Source organism: Panthera leo, chromosome A1, assembly GCF_018350215.1.
Source record: "Panthera leo isolate Ple1 chromosome A1, P.leo_Ple1_pat1.1, whole genome shotgun sequence".
NCBI classification, from domain to species: domain Eukaryota; kingdom Metazoa; phylum Chordata; class Mammalia; order Carnivora; family Felidae; genus Panthera; species Panthera leo.
Window position 1 is genome coordinate 16,732,433 of NC_056679.1, and position 20,960 is coordinate 16,753,392.

At 38.8% G+C, this 20,960-nt stretch overlaps 1 long non-coding RNA gene across 1 annotated transcript; it reads right to left on the minus strand.

Moving 5' to 3' along the window:
- Positions 1-312: 312 nt before the first annotated feature.
- Positions 313-20,409, minus strand: LOC122198860. Its single transcript, XR_006193192.1, has 2 exons — positions 20,230-20,409; positions 313-613 (listed from the first exon to the last, which is right to left on the minus strand). It is a non-coding gene; the product is annotated as an uncharacterized LOC122198860 (long non-coding RNA).
- Between the last annotated feature and the right edge of the window lie 551 nt (positions 20,410-20,960).

Here is a 20,960-nt window from a genome sequence, read left to right on the forward strand (position 1 = left end):
TTCTCAACCACCGAAATAAGGTAGTCACCAGTCATATTCAACACAGTACCCTATGTTAACTCTTCGCATGGGACTTACCACTGGAGTCTTTTCATGTTTTTATTTGTTTGCATTATGTATTCCTCTACTAGAATGTGTATTTCATGAGAATAGGAACCTTATCTCATTTTTTCACTGGCCCTCCTCGCTTTGATCTTCTTACCTCTAAATTCTGCCAGACAGATTCTTTCAAGCACTCTGAAGTACTTGATAGATGCACACCTCTTTCGAATTCTTCCACATTCTCAGAAAGAGGCCTCTTAGCCCTCAACGTTGAGAAGTGCTAAGTTTATTTGTTGAGAGGAATTAGCTTCCACGTTAAGACACAGCATCCCACAGCCATGTATGCCTATTCCGGCTCTTCTATATGAAAACATTTTCTGTTATGTAAACACAAGTTTTCAACCCTATCCGTAGACAAAGACTGTGATCACTGTCAGTAGTCTCATCTTCACACATTAAGGATAATGAGAAATTGATTTGCTCCCAGCAGATCAGCTTGTTCCTTTAGCTTTACTGAGATAGCAAGATGTAGAAGGAAACCAGATGGCTGTGACTAGGGCGAGGGATGGCTCTGGAAAATAAGGAAAAATCAATGCAAATTCTGTGAAAAATACCGAATATTTGCAGATGATTTTTTTTTTTACTCCCGACTCATTACATAAATTTTCAAGACATACACGATAGCTCTGCTATTGGCATATTTTAAAAAACCATTCTAAACACATACTGGGACTTTATACTGAGAATAGTACAAGGTATTTTACTGATTACAATATATTTATATTTTTCAACATTCCTGTAATGTATAAGGGGAATTACAATCATGAAAACATAAATTTTTAGTCCCTGTTGGCCTTCTTTTTAGCCCCAGAGCCTCAGGTAACTTATTGTCTCTTTATTTCATTTTTTTCATCTATAAAATAGATTAATAGCTCTGCTTTATGAATTCTGTCAGTTGTAGGTTAACCAAAATAAATATCTAGCTATAACCCAGGACTGGGCTTACAGCAGATGCTCAGAAAATACTGAAGGACACCTGCTGTTTAGATGAAGAAGTAGAGACATAAAACATTGAAGTCACAGTGTAATGATAGATTTTTCGATTTCTTCATTTCTAGTTCATGAGCACATCCATCTCAACTTTTTTATGTGACTGTTATGTTATTGGTGTCTTTACAACAATTGAGTCCCCATCCAACCGAAGGAATATAACACTAAAACTATTTTTTGAACAAATTATTTGTCTATATGCTGGATCCTGCAAACCGGGATCACTTTCGTTTCATTAATTATATTTGCCTTTGTATTCCTTCTATCAAAAGGAATTCTCCCCGCATGTATCCTTGATCCCATAAACACATGCCCTCTCCAGATCTACTGAGAGCTGAACCTTCTTGTCTTGCTTCTTTAAACCGTCCCTCTTTACTTGGTCCCTTCCATCATCATTCAAACACGCTACAAGATATCCCTTCCTTAAGCAAATTTCACAAGCCCATATACCTTTGTAGTTATTTCCAAATCTCTCCACCCCTCTTCACAGGAGAACTTTTTGAATCGGCTGCACACTGTGTTCTTTTCTCTTCCTTTTCCCACATAGCGCTTGTTTTTTGATGGTCTGTGATACAAATCCTGATCCCGCCATTCTACTTAAACATCCCTGATTAGCTTCACCGATGACCTTCATCATGCTCTTCAGCAAGTCACTTACAAATCCTTTCCTGACCTCTTTTTTTTTTTAATGTTTATTTATTTATTGTGTGTGTGTGTGAGAGAGAGAGAGAGAGAACGTGCCTGTGGGTGCGTGAGTAGGAGAGGGACAAACACAGAGGGAGACCGGCCAGTCTCCGCATGGCCAGTGCAAAGCCTGACTCAGGGCTCAAACTCACAAATCTTGAGATCATAACCTGAGCCCAAATCAAGAGTTGGACACTTAACTGACTGAGCCACCCAGGTGCCCCTCCCTTCTCAACTTCTTAGCAACATTTGACATGTTTGCCAATATTTTCCTGCCTTCTCTTGACTTCTTTGGTCATTCTCCCATTACTTCTCTGAATACCTCCACTCAGTAACTCAAGTTAGCTTCCTTTCTTCTCTCTGATCTCCAAATGTAAGAAGTTTCATTGCCTTGTTCCAAGTCCGCTTGTCTCAGGTCTTCACTCTTGGCCTAACTGCACTTTTCCACCTCCATGACTTTAATACTACTCGTGCTGACTTTCAAATTAAGATCTCCAACAGTGACCTCTTTTCGGAGCTCTAACCCCACGTAATTAATTCACTGTGTTATACCTTCATTTAAATGACTTACGTGTATCTCAAACTTGACATATTTAGAAGTAAGCTTTTTTTTTTTTATTCTTTGTAAATTGCTTCACTATCTAGGTTCATTTGTGATTCTTACACTTCCACAAATCTAACTATTGTGCTAAAAGAGTGTGACTTCATAGTGTGGTAGCAAAAAACTAAACTCTACTCTTTTCTCTCTGGTGCCTGATTAAATCTGGCATTTCTTCCACACCCTTTGGTTGACTTCTCAGGTGGATCACATGGCTATTTAGGCCACTTTTGCTTAATAAATCTCTCCTAATCACTTAATCTCATAAAAGTCTCACTTTAGCAACTGTACATCGAGTCTAATGAAATAGTCAAACTAGATATTTTATCGAGATTAAATTTCCCCTTCCTTCTCGTCAGATTTTATTTCAATTGGAAGCTGGAAGCTGCATTGGGAAGAGGCATATGGTAAGCTTTTCTCTTTTCCCTTTACACGTAGCTCTTCTGTCTCCCATCCCAGGCTGCCTTCTGGGTCCTTTGGGTTTAGAGGTTGAAATGATCTACTGGTAAGGGGAAGAAGAGATTGTTTTTGACTGGTACTCTCATCATACAGCTCTAATGCTTTCTGGAATTTCAGGTATACAAAAAGCAGTGTTCTTCTTAACAAAATCTTCAATACAACACCGTTTTTTATGTGTGAGTATATCAATAGAAGCTTAAAAATTTTTGCAACATACATAGAAAAAAATTTAAATATTACTCCCCAGAAATTGCCAATATCATCCCTATACATGTACATAAAGGACAGAAAGCAAAGCATATGTTTTTGTTTACTTACTCAGTGTCCATTACTCTTGCATTCCATTCTAAAAGAAGCCAGCATTCAGAAGCCCAACCATCGTCTAGGCAAGTAACATTTTTGTATTACTAGGAGCATAAGGTTTTCACAAGCTGCGGAATATATTTGGAAAATTACTAACCCAGATATTTCCACTGTTGTTGGACACGTTATTTAAGTTGATAATGAAAGATATCAAATATCATGATGACACCCCTGTTAAGTGGAAGCATTTGAGGGCCAGATAATAAATGGCGTCCTGGGACACCTGGCTGGCTCAGGCAGTAGAGCACGCAACTCTTGATCTCAGGGTTGAAAGCTTGCATGCAACTCTTGATCTCAGGGTTGAAAGCTTGAGCCCTATGTTGGCTGTAGGGATTACTTAAAATAAAAAAAATTCTTTTTAAAAAATAAAAAAATAAGTGGAATCCTGAGCCTACTCAGTCGGAGAAGCCACTCTACCTAGAGTAACACCTTCATTAGGGCTTTGGCCTGTGTTTTAAGAACAATCACACTCGGGGTGGAGGGGGTGCCTGAGCGGCTCAGGTGGTGAAGCATCCAACTCTTGGTTTTGGCTCAGGTCATGATCTCACGGTTTCATGGGATCGAGCGCTGCGTCAGGGTCTGCAATGGCAGTGCGGAGCCTTCTTGGGATTCTCTCTCTCTCCCTCTCTCTCTGCCCCTCTCCCCACTTGCACTGTCTTTGTCTTTCTTAAAATAAATAAGTAAACTTAAAAACAATAAAATAAGGGGCACCTGGGTGGCTCCGTTGGTTGAGCGACCAACTTCAGCTCAGGTCATGATCTCACGGTTTGTGAGTTCAAGCCCCGCGTCGGGCTCTGTGCTGACAGTTCAGAGCCTGGAGCCTGCTTCTGATTCTGTCTCCCCCTCTCTCTCTGTCCCTCCCCCACTCACGCTCTGTCTCTCACTGTCTCAGAAATAAATAAACATTAAAAAAATTAAAAAAATAAAATAAAATAAAAAGAAGTATCACTTTGGGGAAGGCCAAACTAAAACCTCTGAAAATAAATCACTATTCCCTCCACCTTAGCCAAGATATCACTATTAGTTTGTAACCTCATGCAGATCCTGGGTGTTATTTGAAACCAGTTCCCATGCAGAGGGCAGGAAGAGACTCAAGAAAGACACCAGTCATTCCAGACTGGTAAGTAGCAGTTTTAATAAGCAAGGGAATTTACCTGTGAGGATTGTCTTGGGCGGCTGCAAGATAAGTAGATCTCTACACTAGCCAGATGGTTTCAACACCACATCACTATCTCAAGGCTGTCTTTGGTGCAGCTTTTGGGAATAAGTAAGTCAAGCAGAATGCACCTTCCAAGGACAGGAAAGGTGGTGAGGAACCTCCAGTTGCCAGGTCCAACTTGCTGGTCAACTAGTGGTCAAGTTCTCTCAGTGACCTCTCCCAATAACACATTCAAGGAAAGTTAGTGGAGATTAAGGTTACCCTTAAAGATCTAAAGTTTGCAAGGAGGAAGATCCCTTGCATATCTTCATTTAATCTGCCACCCTGGCCCCTAAAGAAACCAAGCAGGTCCCTGAGAGTGGTTGTAAGATTAACACAAGCTCAACCAAGTAGCAGCCTTGATTAAAGTTGCCAAACTGTATGGTCTCAGGTAGGTCATGAGACTATCCTAATAAGAGATCTGATATAATATTCTGATATGAAGAGTATACTACAACAGATTACTTAGAATAGCAGACACATGGCATGTAGCTCCTGATTTGGTAAATGTGTCCTTTTCTATCCCCATCAGGAAAGACAAATACTTTGCTTTATGAAACTGATAGCAATATTTATTTGCTTTATATATGTTAACTGTGTTGTCCTCTGTCATAACACAGTCTAAAGGGAACTTGGTGGTCTGGACAAGCCCAAAGAACATTGGGCTTGATGCACTGCATCAATGACATCTTGATAGAGAAGCAAAGGCATAATTGGAGGCCTTAATAAGACACATGTACTCCAAAGAGTGAGAAATAAACTCCATGAAGATTCCAGAACATGCCATTTGGTAAAGCTTTTGGGTGTCCAGTGGTCAGGGGCAATCCCAGAAAATATGTTCTGGGATTATGTTAATCACAAAGTGAAAGACATATTGTTGCACCTCGTATCTTTTATTGAATATCCCACCCTACCCACCCCTGCCCACCCCCCAAAAAAAAAGAAAGAAAAAGAGAAGCAAGACCAATACTGCTAAATCTGTTTAGGTTTCATGGGTTTTGGAAGTTACACATTCTGTGATATGAATATGGGCTTATTCCAGCCCATATACCAAGAGCATGAAAGACTATTAGCTTTGAGTGGGGCCTAGAGCAAGAAATGGCCCAGAAGCAGGTCCAAGCTGTGATACAAGCTGTCTGTCTCTATCTCTGACCATACAAACCATAGTCCCTCTAACATTATGAAGGTTATATTGGAGAAAAATTTCAGTATGGAGTTATTTCAAGCCCTAGTAGAAGAATCATCACAAGATCCTTGATGTTCTGAAGCAAGGACATACCTTCTATAGCAGAAATGTATGCACTATTCAAGAAACAGATCCTGACATGCTATTAGGCTCTAGTATGGGTGTGACCCTTAACTAAGAGGCAGCAGGTGACAATGTATCACATTTTGGACTGAGTTCTATCAGACCAATAAGTCATAAAGTTGGGCACACCTGGCAGTAGTCCATCATAAGATGGAAATGGCACATATGTGATCGAATCCAAGCCGCATCAGAGTACATGACTAAGATGTATGAGTAGGTAGCCCAGACCCACATATCACCGACCATAGTTAGACAAGCTCACCCTAATTTTTCCTTGAAGATAAATAATCATGCCAATCTTGCTTTACAATGAATGAGCTTGGTATGTAGACACAGCTGAAAATGGATAGTGACTGCACTACAATTACATGTAGGGGTGGCTTTGAACGAGAGTAGTGAGGGAAAATCTTCCCAGTGGATGGGACTTCAAGTAAGGCATCTAGTCCATTTTGTTTTGATCACATTGGGTGGAGAGAGAAGTGGCCTGAGGTGATAATCTATACAGACTCATGGACAGTGACAGCTGGTCAGAGACCTAAAAGGAAAATGACTGGAGAATGAGAGACAAGAAGATCTGAAGTAGAGGCATCCGTTCAGATTAACAGAGGTGGGCATCAACTGTGAATATTTTTCTATCACATGTTAATGTCTACCACAAAGTATCTACCATTATAGAGGCACTAAACCACCAAATAGACAAAGTGCTTTTGTAAGTTGACATCACTCGGCCTTCATCATCAGCCACACTACAATGGGTATAAAGGACACATGATTGAAGTGGTCTTGATGAGAGTTGGAGGCTATACATAGGCCAAGCAGAATAGATTTCCTAAGCCCATTCTAGTTATTCTTGCCTCTGAACGTGCAATATACCAGTGATAGACCACTGGTCCTCAAGAGACCAACCAGTTACTTAATGACAAGCTGACTACATTACATCCCTTCCAGACTGGAAGGGCCATTGGTTCATTCAAACAAGAAGGGAAAATATATTCCAAGTATGATTATAGAAAGCAAACATAACTACCCAGAGTCTTATTCAGTGCCTGATACATTGGCATAAAAGCTGACTCAATAGAGCATCTAACCAGAGGACCTACTTCACTGTGAAGAGGGTATAAGAATGTTATTATATACAACACCAGCACGTTAAGAAGATTCCAGACTGTTAGCATAAGAATGGTTTGCTAAAATATAGATGAAGTTACAGCTTGGAGAGACCATATGGAAAAAATTTAGGTGTTATACTCCAGGCTGCAGTATAATCATGAATCAGTAACCTCTGTAAGGCACTATGCCCCCATTAAGAAGAACACATGAATGTAGGAACCAACGATGAATGTAATAGTGGCCCTTTATCCACTTCTCGTCATGACCCAAGAGACATTGAGTTTTCTATTTTTCCAACACTGGACTTTGCAGGGTTAGAGGTCTTGCTCCCCAAAAGTGGTAGGAAGTACTCAGCTGAGACTATACTGTAGGCCCTGGTCATTTTGATCTTCTTGGGTCTAGGAAACAGTAGACTAGAATAACAGTCACCATCTGGGAGGGATAATTGATGTTGATCAGCAAGACTACTGTCACAAAACAGAAGGGAACAACGTGGTTCTTTGGTAATCCCGTGCCTACATGTGACTTTCAATGGACAAATGCAACTATACTGACCTGAGAGTGGTGTGGTTACCAGTATATTAGCCTCTTGAGAAAGAAAGCTTGGGTCATACCACTGGATAAGCCATCAAGGCCTATAAAGGACATGGTTTAAGATAACAAAAGGATAGAGGAGGAAGGAGATAGTAAGTACCAGTTGTAAGCTACCAGACTAACTAAAGCAGTAGGGACTACTGTTAATCCCACAAACTTCCCTCTTTCAAGTATTTCTTCAGAAAGAGAAGCTGACAGAAACCATGGAAGAGTTGTTTCCACATATGGAGAAGTAGATCTGCATAGTGCAAGGAGTAAACTGTAAATGCAGCCATGTAAATGCACACCTCAGATCTTTATTCAAGAGGGAACCTACCAGAAGGAGTGCATTTAACTAACCATCTTCAGCTGCAGTGACTTTGAGATCCATCATAGCATTTGAGCAGGGGCTATGGTCTTCCTGGGAAGCTCTTAGACAATGATACAGCAGAGGAGGTTCTAGAGTTTAGCTTTTCTGCCCCAGGCAGGAAGAGAGTCTTTTCATCTGGGTTCCCACTGGATTAGTTGAGACTTTCTCAGAGCTACACTGCAGTGTGAGGTCCTCTTTACCCTGTCCTTCCTCCTGCTCCCTTATTTTCACAGGTGTTCAACTTGCATTGCCTTCCGAAGGCTTTCATTGCCAACTTCTGCTTCCTCTTCCCATTGTCTTACACAGTGATTAACCCTAATAAATCTCTTGAACTTGCAACTCTGTCCTGGTGTCTGACGCCTGGAATACCTGACCAGATATAGATGTGGTTCTTTCTTAGAAACAGACTTGTTGAACGGTGCTAGCTAAATAGAGTAATACTGGACACCACAATGTTTTTTAAGGGATGGGCACATAATCATCCTTCTGATTTCAGATCTAAGAAAAATATTCAAACAGAAATCAAGTAATACTCTCTCTCTCTCTATGAGAGAGAGACAATCTCTATTACCTATGACAATCACAGTAAAAATATTCACTTTATCTACTGGTAAAGAGTGTGTTGGAGAGTCCACTCCCTATACAAGTTTTAGTAAATAGATTATGTTGCTTTCACCAATTTATCACAACCAATTAGCACAGTGTTACAAAATAACTACTGAACTTTTGAACTAATTGTTGAAAGAATAAAGCATACTAGGAGACTTAAAAAATATTTTGTTACATAAGAGGTTGGAACTTTGCAAATAAAATGTCCAAATTCAGTGCGGAAAATACATGATATTTTTCAAAGTCTCTAATTATTATTTGTTTTAAATGGAAGAAAACTAAATCTATGAGACAACTTATGGATGAAATAGGAAGACAAGAACAGAATCAAAAGGGAATTGGATAACAGCTGGAAAAAAAGAAAATGTGCTTGATGAGTAAAAGAAATATCAATAAAAATTAAGAATGGAATAGATGAATTAAAACTCACGGTGGAAGAAGATTTTTAACATCAAAGGTGATGGGAAAATTTTACAAGCATCTCATAAGTGATGGGGAAGATTTTAGAAATAGAAAGGAAACAGGCCTTACTCTTCTCTTCCACAAAATTAAAAAAAAAATCATAAAAAGGATAACATCTAGTTGTTTTGTTTACTTTTTTAGGGAAAGATGCAGCAACCCAAACAACAGGAAAAATGAAAATAAAAGTTATAAGAATATAAAAAGAAACTATGGGGTCATTCTCGATCTAAGAGTTGAGGAAACAGATTCCACTCGTTGAATAGGAGAAGTAGTAAATACTTTGTGGTCATTCTTTAAAAATCTAACCCAGAAGTTAAAAGTCTACTTATTCACTTAAAACACTGGCAGTCATTACCATATTTCAGTATGTTTCCTGGGAGCTAGTACATATGAACGTTGGCAGAATGAACCTCCAGTGTGATTTTTTTTTTTCTCAAAAATGCCCTCAAAGCTTGCGTTTCAAGTGTGGAGAGCAAATAGTGTTGCTGCAGTCATTTACGTGTCCTGCCAACTGCTCAAACCATCACACTGGAATTGTTCCTGACAGTCATTGATTAGTAGGGGGTGGCATTTCAGAATGGCATTATGTTAGTCCACGGTTTTGGAGTCTGGGAAGTCGAAGATCACGGCCCTGACAGATTCAGTGTCTGTAGAGAGGCCGCTTCCCGGGCCATAGGTGGTCAACTTCTCAGCGTGTCCTCACATGGCAGAAGGTGCTAGAGAACTCTCCGAGGTCTCTTTTACGAGGACACGAATCCTGTTCGTGAGGGCTTCACGCTCATGACCTCACCATCTCCCAAAGGCCCCACCTTCAAATACCGTCACACATATTAGGTTTCAACATATAAATTTGGAAGGGGACACAGACATTCAGTCTGTAGCAGGCATACTCCGCATGTGACATCTTGAAAAATGATTCATGAAAAAAAATCTACAGCTATTCTAGTATTTCACTTGCACTTAGAATCTGAGCCCATCAGGCAGCAACATTTGTGGCCTCTTTATAATGAAATGTTCTCCTCAGGATGAAAGTATACAACTTTGCACAGTTGTTCATCCAAAAGTGCATGGCATACATGACAGGCCTCTTTATAAAGGCCATATTATGATAACAATATTAATTATTAAGGCCATTGTATTATATTATTATTATTCCTTGGGACTGGTGCTACTTTTTTTATGACTAGCCAGCTGCTTAGCTATGAATCTCCCACAAATCATTGTTTGAGCTAGCAGTATCCTCTCCTGCAACATTAAAACAAAACACTTTTAATGTGTTAATGTGGTTATAAGGCTAGAGATTTTTTGAAAGTGCCAGGATGTGGCCTCTGGGGATTAAGCGGAGGACCAAACAAACATCTTCATAAAGTTTGACACATTTTCCCCAAATGCAAGCTGAGACCTGAATAGGGCAGTCCTATAGACAGTGACATGTGTACCTGTAGCACATATAGACTTGGATCTTTGATTTTGGTGTAACTATCCAATCAGTGACTTCTCGAATCTTCCCAGGTGAGACAGCAATGAAGCCAAGTGATGATCTCTCTCCTTATTATTGATGGAAACCATGGTGCCTGGTCTTCTAAATCAGTAGGACTAATCAAGGACTTTTCTTCCTGCACCTAAACATGAATGCATGCAATGAAAAGGGAAAAGTGACAGCTGGGAAGGACATGTCAGTTTGTCTTAGAGAAATACAGACCTTTCTCAAATTATAAAGAGTTATTATGTTCAGCCCAAATTGTATGCTAAGGAAAGAGAAAACGATGCTTAGAAACAGAGATAGTGATAGGCTGTGTGCTGACAGCTCAGAGCCTGGAGCCTACTTCCGATTCGGTGTCTCCCTTTCTTTCTGCTTCTCCCCCATTCATGCTCTGTCTCTCCCCATCTCTCAAAAATAAATAAATGTTAAAAATTTTTTTTTAGAAACAGAGATAGTGACAAAGTAAGACAGAGTGAGCATGAGGGAGAGGGCAAGAGAAATATTCTATGTATAGAATGAATTCCTAGTCTGTTCTCCACATAGCCCAGGTATTTTTCCTACATTATGATTAATCTTCCAAAAATAATCCTGCAAATTAGGTATGATTGTATTCATTTTACAGATGAGTAAGTTGAATTGTTAGAGCTGACACCAAACCTTGAGCTATTTCTACTATAACTTGCCACCTTCCTAATTAAAGTGATTACTTTCTTCCTAACGAGTCCAATAGCTTCCTTACTCATCTACATTTATCCAGAATCTCCTATCTCCACTTAATTGTTTATGTCATGACTAGATTTATTTTACTAAAATCCTGCTTTCATCATGTCTAGTGAAGGGGTCCAAAGCAAGTCTCCCCAAAATACACCACTTTGGCATAAAGATTATTTTAAGCTAAAAGTAATCAAAATCGGCTTGTTCAAGAAAATCTCTTGAACTCCCCCTCAACTGCCTAAATTTACATCAGAAAGGGGGCCTGTACCAGGAAGACTGTTATTACCAGAGATTCCTTTTTACCTAAGGAACATTTCTGCATAATGGGGCAAATTCTGTTTTCCAAATATCTCCTCTTACCTTCTTGCAAATAACACCCCTCCCCTTTGTATCTCCAGATCCCCAACCTTTTCCTTAGCTCAGAAGGTCATGCAAGCTTCAGTTACTTGGATGCTCTTAACATTTTACAGGTCGCCTGCACATAGGTAATTCAAGTTGTTTTTCTCCCGTTAATCTCTCTTAGGTCAATTTAGTTATTAGACCCACCAAAGAACCGAAAAGGGAAGAAAGGAAAATTTTCCTGCCCCTACACTGGGCTGAAACACTGAAATGGATGTCCAAATCCCAAAAGATAAAATAAAAACTCCCATATCCGAACTTTCCACAGTCTGAACTCAGGTACTATGCTTTGACTACTTGCTGGAAATGAAAAACATTCCCTCTCTGCCCCCATAATTCACTTCTTAAAGAACTATAGGGGAGCAGAATTTGCCACCCCAAAGCATGCCTCTCTGGTATAAGGAATATTTTTGGCTGATTATTTTTAAGTAACTGCAAACACAAAACAAGCTCTGAAAACCAAGTCAAAGTTGCCTTCTTGAAGGAGACATTTACATGTGTAAGGGAAATCTCCATTTGCAAGTGTGTGTTCCTGGCTGTACCAGAAAGAGGGGGATGACCACACATTTCCAGAAACTCTTATCAACGGAGAAGGCAACTTCAATCTGCACAACAACCTTACCCTTTTAACCATGCTTTTTTTGTTGTTAACCTCCCATAACTGACTTCTCCCCCTTAACGTCTTAATATGTCTTTCACTGAAGATGGTAATTAAGATGATAGCTTCAGACACTGGGGAAGATGCTCAATTTTCTTAAGTCTCTCCCATGTATACAGTGTAGAGGCTGCTTTTAGGCAACCAGCTTGAGCAGTGGAAACCTGTGTAAGGTACAAGGGCCCACAGTGACCCCCTGGCTGAATAGAAACAAACCTATTAGGCAACCCACTTTGAAATACCCATAAGCCATACCTGAGCAAAGGATTACTTACACCCAGGCACAAGGTACCCAAAAGGAAAGTTCCAGACATTCTCATTCCTTCTCTTCCTCCCCCTTAACTACAGTCCCCCTACCAGAGACAGTCTTTCCTTGCTGTCCTGTCTGCTGCTCCCTTACGGTGTAATCAATAAATGTCTGTCTCCTTTGTTCTGTCTTAGGTGAATTCTTTCACTGCCCAAGCCACCAGCCCCCATCTTATCAGGTCACCCCACATACAAAAGGTATACATGTTATTAAATTGTGTTTGTTTTTCTCCTGTTAACATGTCTTATATCAACTTCATTATTAAACAAGCCAAAGAACCTAGAAGAAAAGAAGGGAAAACTTTTTTGTCCCTACAGAACTTACTCAAGCCTCCTTTAGAGAGATTTCACTCCCCTAACCACTTGGGCTGAGAATGACATGAACACATCCACATTTGTGTCCACAATTGATGGAATCAGAGAAAAACACTGGACAAATCCTGGGCCTCTGAATTTTATTTCCTAGAAATTTGGACCTGGACCTGTCTCTTAAAAACCTGGACTATGAAGTGATGTATATCTGAGACTGGGGCCAAGGAACCAGTGTAAAAGAGAAGGTTCATGTTCAGAGACAGGAAGAAAAATCCTTCTGCTGAAAAAAAGTAGGAATGAGAGACCAGGTAGAGAGACAGGAAGAGACTCCTTTGTTCTGTTCCTTAGGACTTTTAAATGTCCTGTTCTAGTCCCTCCAGTCCATGCATTCTCAGTGGTGACCATATTGTTTCCAAGGGGATAATTGGTTATTGGGGAGAAGAGGGAGGGTGACCCCCCCCCAAAAATCTTAGATTTTGAAATTTGGAATTTCTCTTCTGAAAAGAAAACCAGCATTCTAACTTCAGTTGTAGAAGTTGATTAGTAGACAGTTGACACAATAATTAAATTTTTTATACAATTATAATTTTGTTTTCAAATAAAAAACAGAAAAGATTAGTATACAAGAAAAGAAGCAGAGAAATAAATGATGGAGAAGAAAATAAATCCCTCCATTCCCTTTCTCCTCTTTCTTCTTTGTTGACAAAAATATTGATCCTCACATTGACCCTGTAAGCTATGTTATTATTATCTATTTAACAATGAAAAGATGAAACGCAAAGATATTAAGACACAAGAGGGTAAACAGCTAATGTCCTAATTATCGGAGCCAAGATTTAAATGTGTGACCAAGTGGTTCTAAATCCCATGTTTCTTTCCGACTAAAACACACCGGTTCCCAGAAACCTGTTCCCTACAAAAGAAATTTTCCTTATTTCACTCAAGCTTTATAACATCAATTCTCTATGAGACTTGAATTTATGGTAATGAATTCCCTCATATGCCTACATTTCCATTCTTTCTTACTTCATTCAGCCCATAAGCAAAGTAATTTCCGGTAAAGGCAAGAGTAACATTTACCCTTATGTTGTTTCAGGACAAAGTCATTTCTCTCAGGAAATATATAATATAGTACAGATATTAAATATGCTAAATGAATTCTTACTTGTGTTTAAGCACAAATGTAAGGTAAATTTTAAAGGGAAACAAGTGTCTTGACTATGTCAAGCACTTTTGTAACCCACCTCCCTCCAGAAAGGGAAGGTATTCCAACTCCACACGCATGGGGCCCCTTCTGTGCTCATCATAAGATGATTGTTCTGCCTCCCATGCAGCTTGTCTTAGAATCATGATAACATAATCAACAGTATAAAATACTGGAAATTCAGACTACTGCCACAAAATTCAATTTTTTTTTTAATTTTTATTTTTGAGAGAGAGAGGGAGAGAGCGAGCAGGGGAGGCACAGAGAGAGAGGGAGACACAGCATCTGAAGCAGGATCCAGGCTCGGAGCTGTCAGCACACAGCCTAAGGCAGGGCTCGAACTCACAAACCTGGAGATCATGACCTGAGCCCAAGTTGGACGCTTAACCACCTGAGTCACCCAGGCGCCCCACACAAAATTCAATTATTAATTGACTCCAGCTTCTGTCTAAAAACCACATGAGGCAATACGTGCGACCATGGAACAATGCCTTTCTCCGGGGCACCATATTAAAAGAGTAGGTGACCCGTATCAGCTCCTTATGGAGTGCTTCTTAAATAAAAAAGCAGGTTGTCTAGCTCCTCCTAATTTCACTGAATCCTAGTCTGAAAATTAGGTTGGAGAATATGTTCCTGAACAAGACATCCAGGTGATGCTGATACCTGTTCATCCACTTGAAGTTTTCCAGCATTTTCTTTTTACACATGTTAGCAGTTACAGAAAGCAATACATACAGATTACATCAGTTCTATAGAAATAGTATCGACTGAATAAAAATTTATCATGCAGCTTTACTTTGCAAACTCTATGGATTTAAGAAATGTCTCCTAAATGTGTATTTCAAAAATAGGTACAAAGTGGTAATTCAACTTGCCATCCATTATGTTACTCAATTATCTTTTGATGAGCAACCTTTTCCCTAGTATCATTTCTAGGAAAGCGGTTTGTCTCTCTTAATAAAAGAAAACGTTTACTGTGAGGGGTCAACAGGAACTAAGCAACTCATTATCTAGATTATATAGTCAACTCTAATATACGAATCATCAAAATATGGGTCAATTACTACTCCAGGTATTGGAGATACAAACAATGTAAGACAAGGCCTCCATTAATGATATATCATAAACATATACAATCTACAAAAGAATTTGAGTTTCTTTTTCCTGCTTTGATTATGAAAAAGTCCATAAGTAAATTGCAGCCTTCCAGTTTCTGCTCTGACATGTGAAGAACTTAAAAACCTTCACTCCCATCTTTGCAATAAAAAAAAATAAATAAATAAAGCTAAGCAAACTGAAAGTCACCTATTTTTTCGGACCCATCTGAGAACTCAGGTTGCAAGACAAATTCCCCCCCCCCAAGAAAGTTCTAGAGGGATAGACATCCCAAGAGTCTATCAAGAGTCATACATGAGATCTACTAATTCAAAAGCTGCTGGAGCCACACAATGATGGATACACTTAACTGGTAATTTTGATGAATTGCTGGAAACTAGGTATAGACTAGCTTGGCAGCAAGAAACTTCTGGAGGACACAGTCCTAGGGATCCCCTACATTTGTATGGGGTTTATGTTTAGAAATCTCACCAGATTTTCATGGTGAAGATCTACCCTCCAGAGGTCGCTGCCTATCTCTGAGGGAGAAGAAGGAAACCATTGTGAGATATACTCCTAGAAACTTCTCCATAACAAACATCTACTCTTTAGGGGAAAACACTTTGCCAGAGCCTTATTCTTGTTGACAGAAGAGAATTCTTGACACTTCAGTTCCCTTTCTGTCTCACCCAAGTGAGTGGGATGATGATAAAGTCAACAAAATTCAGGGTTCAAACAGATTAGGAGCATTAGAGCCAGGGAAAGAAGTAGGGACCGGAGACGCAGGCCCCCTAAAAGACTGGAATTTTCTTCAAGAGCTTTGCCTCTGCATTCACAACTCAGCTACCTGTCTGGAACAAGAGGCCTACCTTTTGGCCTATCTTAGCTTTTGACGTGCCTTCCTCACTAAGCTCAATCATGTCTAGCTTTTGAGTTAAAGTGAGAAATACGTGACTCTTCCTTTCACACGAACACTTTGAAGTCATTGTAGGGTTATTCATCGGCCTAATGTCAATACTGTTGTGTCTCAGGGAATAGAGAGGCCTGAGGAGAGGGAAAGAGATAAGGGAATGGTTGGTGGAGCAGTCAGAACACATAGATTGATCGAGCAGGTTCACTGTCTTATGTAGGGGTGGTTTGTGGTGCCCCAAACAATTACAACAGTAACGTCAAAGATCAATGGTCACAGATCACCTTAAAAATATAATAATGAAGAAGTTTGAAATATTGCCGTCAGGAATGTGACTTTTTCCTTCTCTGGGATTTGAAAGTTGCAAAGATGTTGTAAATTGTGATATGCCAAGGGTCACCCTGCCACAGAATAAAGAAAGATTTCCTGACAGGGACCACATTTTAACCCTGATGGACCCTTCACGTTTGCAAGCATATTTTTTAAGAAAGGTGCATAGAGCTTCTGTCACCTATAAAGTGAATATAGTTTCTAAGGTGAATAGAGCTTCCGTCCTGTGTGACTGAGAAGTCACAAATAACATAGATCATTGTTTCACTTCAAGAGAAGGGTTCCAACAGAAAAGCTAGAACAAAATTCATACACTTTTCCAAGAATGAATGAGGGTAGAGGGAATGAAAGCAAGAAGTATCTGGCACCCACCTTAAAGACTTTGTAGAGTAAGTGGGAGAGGAGGAGAAGGAGAAAACAGCATGCTCTGGGAAAATTTTAAGGATAATTGTTTTTTTTTTAAGAACAAAAGGGCTCTGAGAACATTTACAGGCTGGGATCAGGGACTGGAAAAAAGTGAGATTGAAGGTGTACACACAAAAAAAAGGCAGACGGAGCACTTAATGTTCATATTGTCTCAAAATGCTTTTTTGGAGGCAGCAACTTCTGATAGAACATGCCAGAATGCTGTTTGGAGTGACAGTCATTTTTCTCAATCTGACTGATGGAAATAATTTCGCAAGTAAATGTGAGCAGAAAAGAAGGAGGCAATCCAGGAAGAAGGGACAAAGAGAATCTTTGTAATGTCAGACTAGGATAACTAGTCCATCATTTAAAAAGCAGTGTGTATATTTTGAATCTCTAACTAATAGTAATTTTTAAGCCCAAGAATATTATCTAATACATCATGGTTTTCATTCTAGAAAAATGTTGCAAACACATGTTCAATATATAATTTTCACATACTGTTTTTAAATTTTTTTTAATGTTTACTCATTTTTGAGAGAGAGAGAGTGAGACAGAGCATGAGCGGGGGAGGGCCAGAGAGAGGGAGACACAGATTGGAAGTAGGCGCCAGGCTCTGAGCTGTCAGCACAGAGCCCAACATAGGTTCGAACCACAAACCATGAGAACGTGACCTGAGCCGAGGTTGATGCCTAACCGACTGAGCCACCCAGGAACCCCTAATTTTCACATGATTTTTAGAGTCCTGATTTTTTAGGGATCTGAAAGAGTAGAACTGTAAATATTTTCAATCAGTATATATGCTCTATCAAATACAATTATATTAACAAATCAAAAGTTAGTAGAATTTCTACATTTGACGTAATGTAGAAAACTTTTATAACTTTTATGACGTAATGTAGAAAACTTTTATAAAACTTTCATAGCTCTTATTCTGGATGTATAGGAAGTGAGGTAGTGAGATTGCTCAAGTGCTTTTTTTGACAAGAACCTAAAATAAAGAGATTCTTGTTTTTGTTTCTATTTGTGTTTGAGCATAGAGGAGGTAGGGGTGGGTGTTTTAATAATACCAGCACAGAAACTGAACATAGCAGGTTTTCAAAGAGGGTGTATTGTATCAATGAAAGAATAAAGTGATTGAATATGAAAGATTAAGTCACACGATCATTTCCCTCCTTCTTTTAGTCCTGTTTTCTAAAAATTTTAACTTCTGGTGTTTTTTGTTTTTGTTTTTGTTTTTGTTTTTGTTTTTGTTTTTGCATAAACCCTACACAGTTGATACAAAGGGTACTCATGAAAACTGTACATTTTCCATCAAGTAATATAAATCTCTAAAGGCTAACTGTCTCTGTTTAAAAATTCAAATTGGCCAGCTACGATAATGTCTACCCTTATACTATGTAATATATTTGTATTTATTTAATATCTGCTATATCCATCCTTTATTACCAACATCCTGTATTTATCCCCAGGCTCCCAAACTTCCATTTTGGATGAGAAAAGTCTAAATATATATTTACTATGGGACTATATCAGTTAGAACACTTAAAATGCTAGCTCCCAGCCCACTTGAACAAGGCAGGTGATGGAATGGAAGGTGAGCTGGGTCCAGTGGCAGCAGGGTCCCCAAATTTGCTCGGTTATAGATCCTCTCACTGGCTAGTCTCTTATCAATCTAGAATTATTCTTTTTAGAAAGCTCACAGATTACGGTTCAGATATTCAAAAGCAGTGAGTGCAAGACATATTTTTAGACAGGTTATCATATCTCAAATTTCAAATATATCTTTATTATTAAAAAACACATAATTTCCTAATAAAAAATTCATTTACTCTAGACTACAGGAAGAGGTATTTGGATTATATTGAACAAATAAGAATTTATTTACATGCCTTTGAAAATTGGGATTTTCTTTTGTTTTAAATTTTTTAATTTTTGACAGAAAAGAGACAAAGTACAAGTGGGGGAGGGGCAGAGAGGGAGGGAAACACAGAATCTGAAGCAGGCTCCAGGCTCCAAGCTGTCAGTGCAGAGCCCAATGCGGGCTTGAACCCATGGGCCATGAGATCATGACCTGAACTGAAGTCAGATGTTTAACCGACTGAGCCACCCAGATGCCCCCAAAACTGGGATTTTCATCACATGTAACCATGTAAACACTAAACAAAAATGAATTGAATGTCCAATACGACATGCATGTGGCTTTGTCAAAACTACCTCAATGTTTAAAGTGCATATTAACTTCTCAACTTGTTTTACGGGTGCAAGAATAACCCTGACACCAAAACCTCACAAGTACTTTATAAGAAAAGAAATATCTAACCAATTTACTTTATGAACAAGAACTCAAATATCATCAACAAAATGTTAGAAAATTGAATTGCGCAAAATGTAAGCCCCATGACCAAGCAGAGGTTTTCCCGGGAATGAGAGGCTGATTCAACATTAGAAAATTAGCATAATTCACCACATCAATAAAATAAAAGAGAAAAACCATATGATTGTCTCAATGGAGGCAGAAAACGCAATATTCATTCAGGGAAAAAAAAAATCTCCACAAACTAGAAAGAGAAGGAAACTTCAGCAATATAATTATTTTTAAATAGGAAGAGAAGGGAATGATCTCAATCTAATGAAATGTATTTGCAAAATTTGTATAACTGATATCAAAATCAATGGTGAAATATTGAATGTTTTTCCCCTAAAATTGGGAACAAGGTGAGAATGTTCAGCATCAGCACTTTTATTTACCATGTTATGGGATACCCTGGCAAGTACAATTTAAAAATTTGTTAAAAGGGGGCACCTGGGTGACTCAGTGGGTTGAGCGACCAACTTCGGTTCAGGTCATGATCTCGCGGTTGCTGGGTTTGAGTCCTGCATGGGGCTCTGTGCTGACAGCTCAGAGCCTGGAGCCTGCTTCGGATTCTGTGTCTCCCTCTCTCTCTGCCCCTCCCCTCTCACGCTCTGTGTCAAAAATGAAGAAATGTTAAAAAAAAAAAAAATAGAAAAAAAGAAAAATACAAGAAAAAAGAAAAAAATGAATGAAAGAAAGAAAAAAAGGCATACAAATCATAAAGGAAGAAGTAAAACTAGGTTTATTTATAAAGAACATGGTGTTTATAAAAACTCCCAAGGAATTTACAAAAATACATCCTACAAGATCTAATCAGTAAATTTAGCTAAATCACAGTGTATGGGATCAATATTCAAAGACCAGCTGAATATTTATTTGCTGACAACAAACAACTGCACTTAAAATTTAAATAATAAAATAAATATTTCAAAATAATATCTGAGAATAAATGCAGCAAAAATGTAAAGATCTCTAAACAGAAAACTTTAAAATATTTTTGGGAGAAACTTTAAAAGGTGGAGAGAGACACTGTGTTCATGGATTGGAAGATTCAATATTAAGAAGGTGCCATTCCTCCCCACACTCCTGTTAAGACTATACAACCCCAGTTAAGATTCCAGTGAGATATTTGTTGAAATTTCCAAGCTAATGTAAAAATTTACACTGACATCCACAACATCTGAACTAGCCAACACAATCTTGAAAAATAATTTAAAAAGCTGGAGTACTTACACCATCTGATTTTGGAATTAGTCTAAAGCTCCAGTAATAAAGGCAGTGTGGCACTTGACAAAGTGATAGACACAGAGCACAGAAGCACAGGACAGAGAGTCCCTAAGTAGACCTACACATACACATTCAATTGGTCTTCAACCATGTCGCCAAGGTAATAGAATGGGGAAGAGGGTGGTTATTGTTTCCCCCTTAATTTGTTTTGTTTTCAGCAGGTGTTCTAGAACACTTTGATACCTCTATGAAAAAGCATTAACCTCAACCTTAGCTTTAAACCACCCACAAAAATTGCTTTGAGCCTAAATGCAAAAGCTAAAGCTATTAGGCTCCTAAGAGGAAATACAGGAGAACATGTTCATGACTTTGGATTAGGCAAAGGTTTCTTAAACCAGCTAAAAAACCATAAGAAAAAAAAATTGGACCTTAATAACACAATAAGGAAATAGGCAAAAGATTTGAATAGCCATTTCACTAAAGTAGATATGCAATTGGACAACAAGCACATGAAATACTCACGAGATATCTTGGAAATGCAAATTAAAACCACCATAAATTACCACTCTACAACTACTACAATGGATAATTTTTTTTAATGATGATGTCAAGTGTTCACAGGGTGAAGAAATAATTTGCAGTTCATACTTGCTGATGGGATTGTAAAATGGCAATACCACTTTGGAAATCTCTTAAGCAGTTTCCTTTAAGTTCCCTATATCTACCCAGCAATTCTA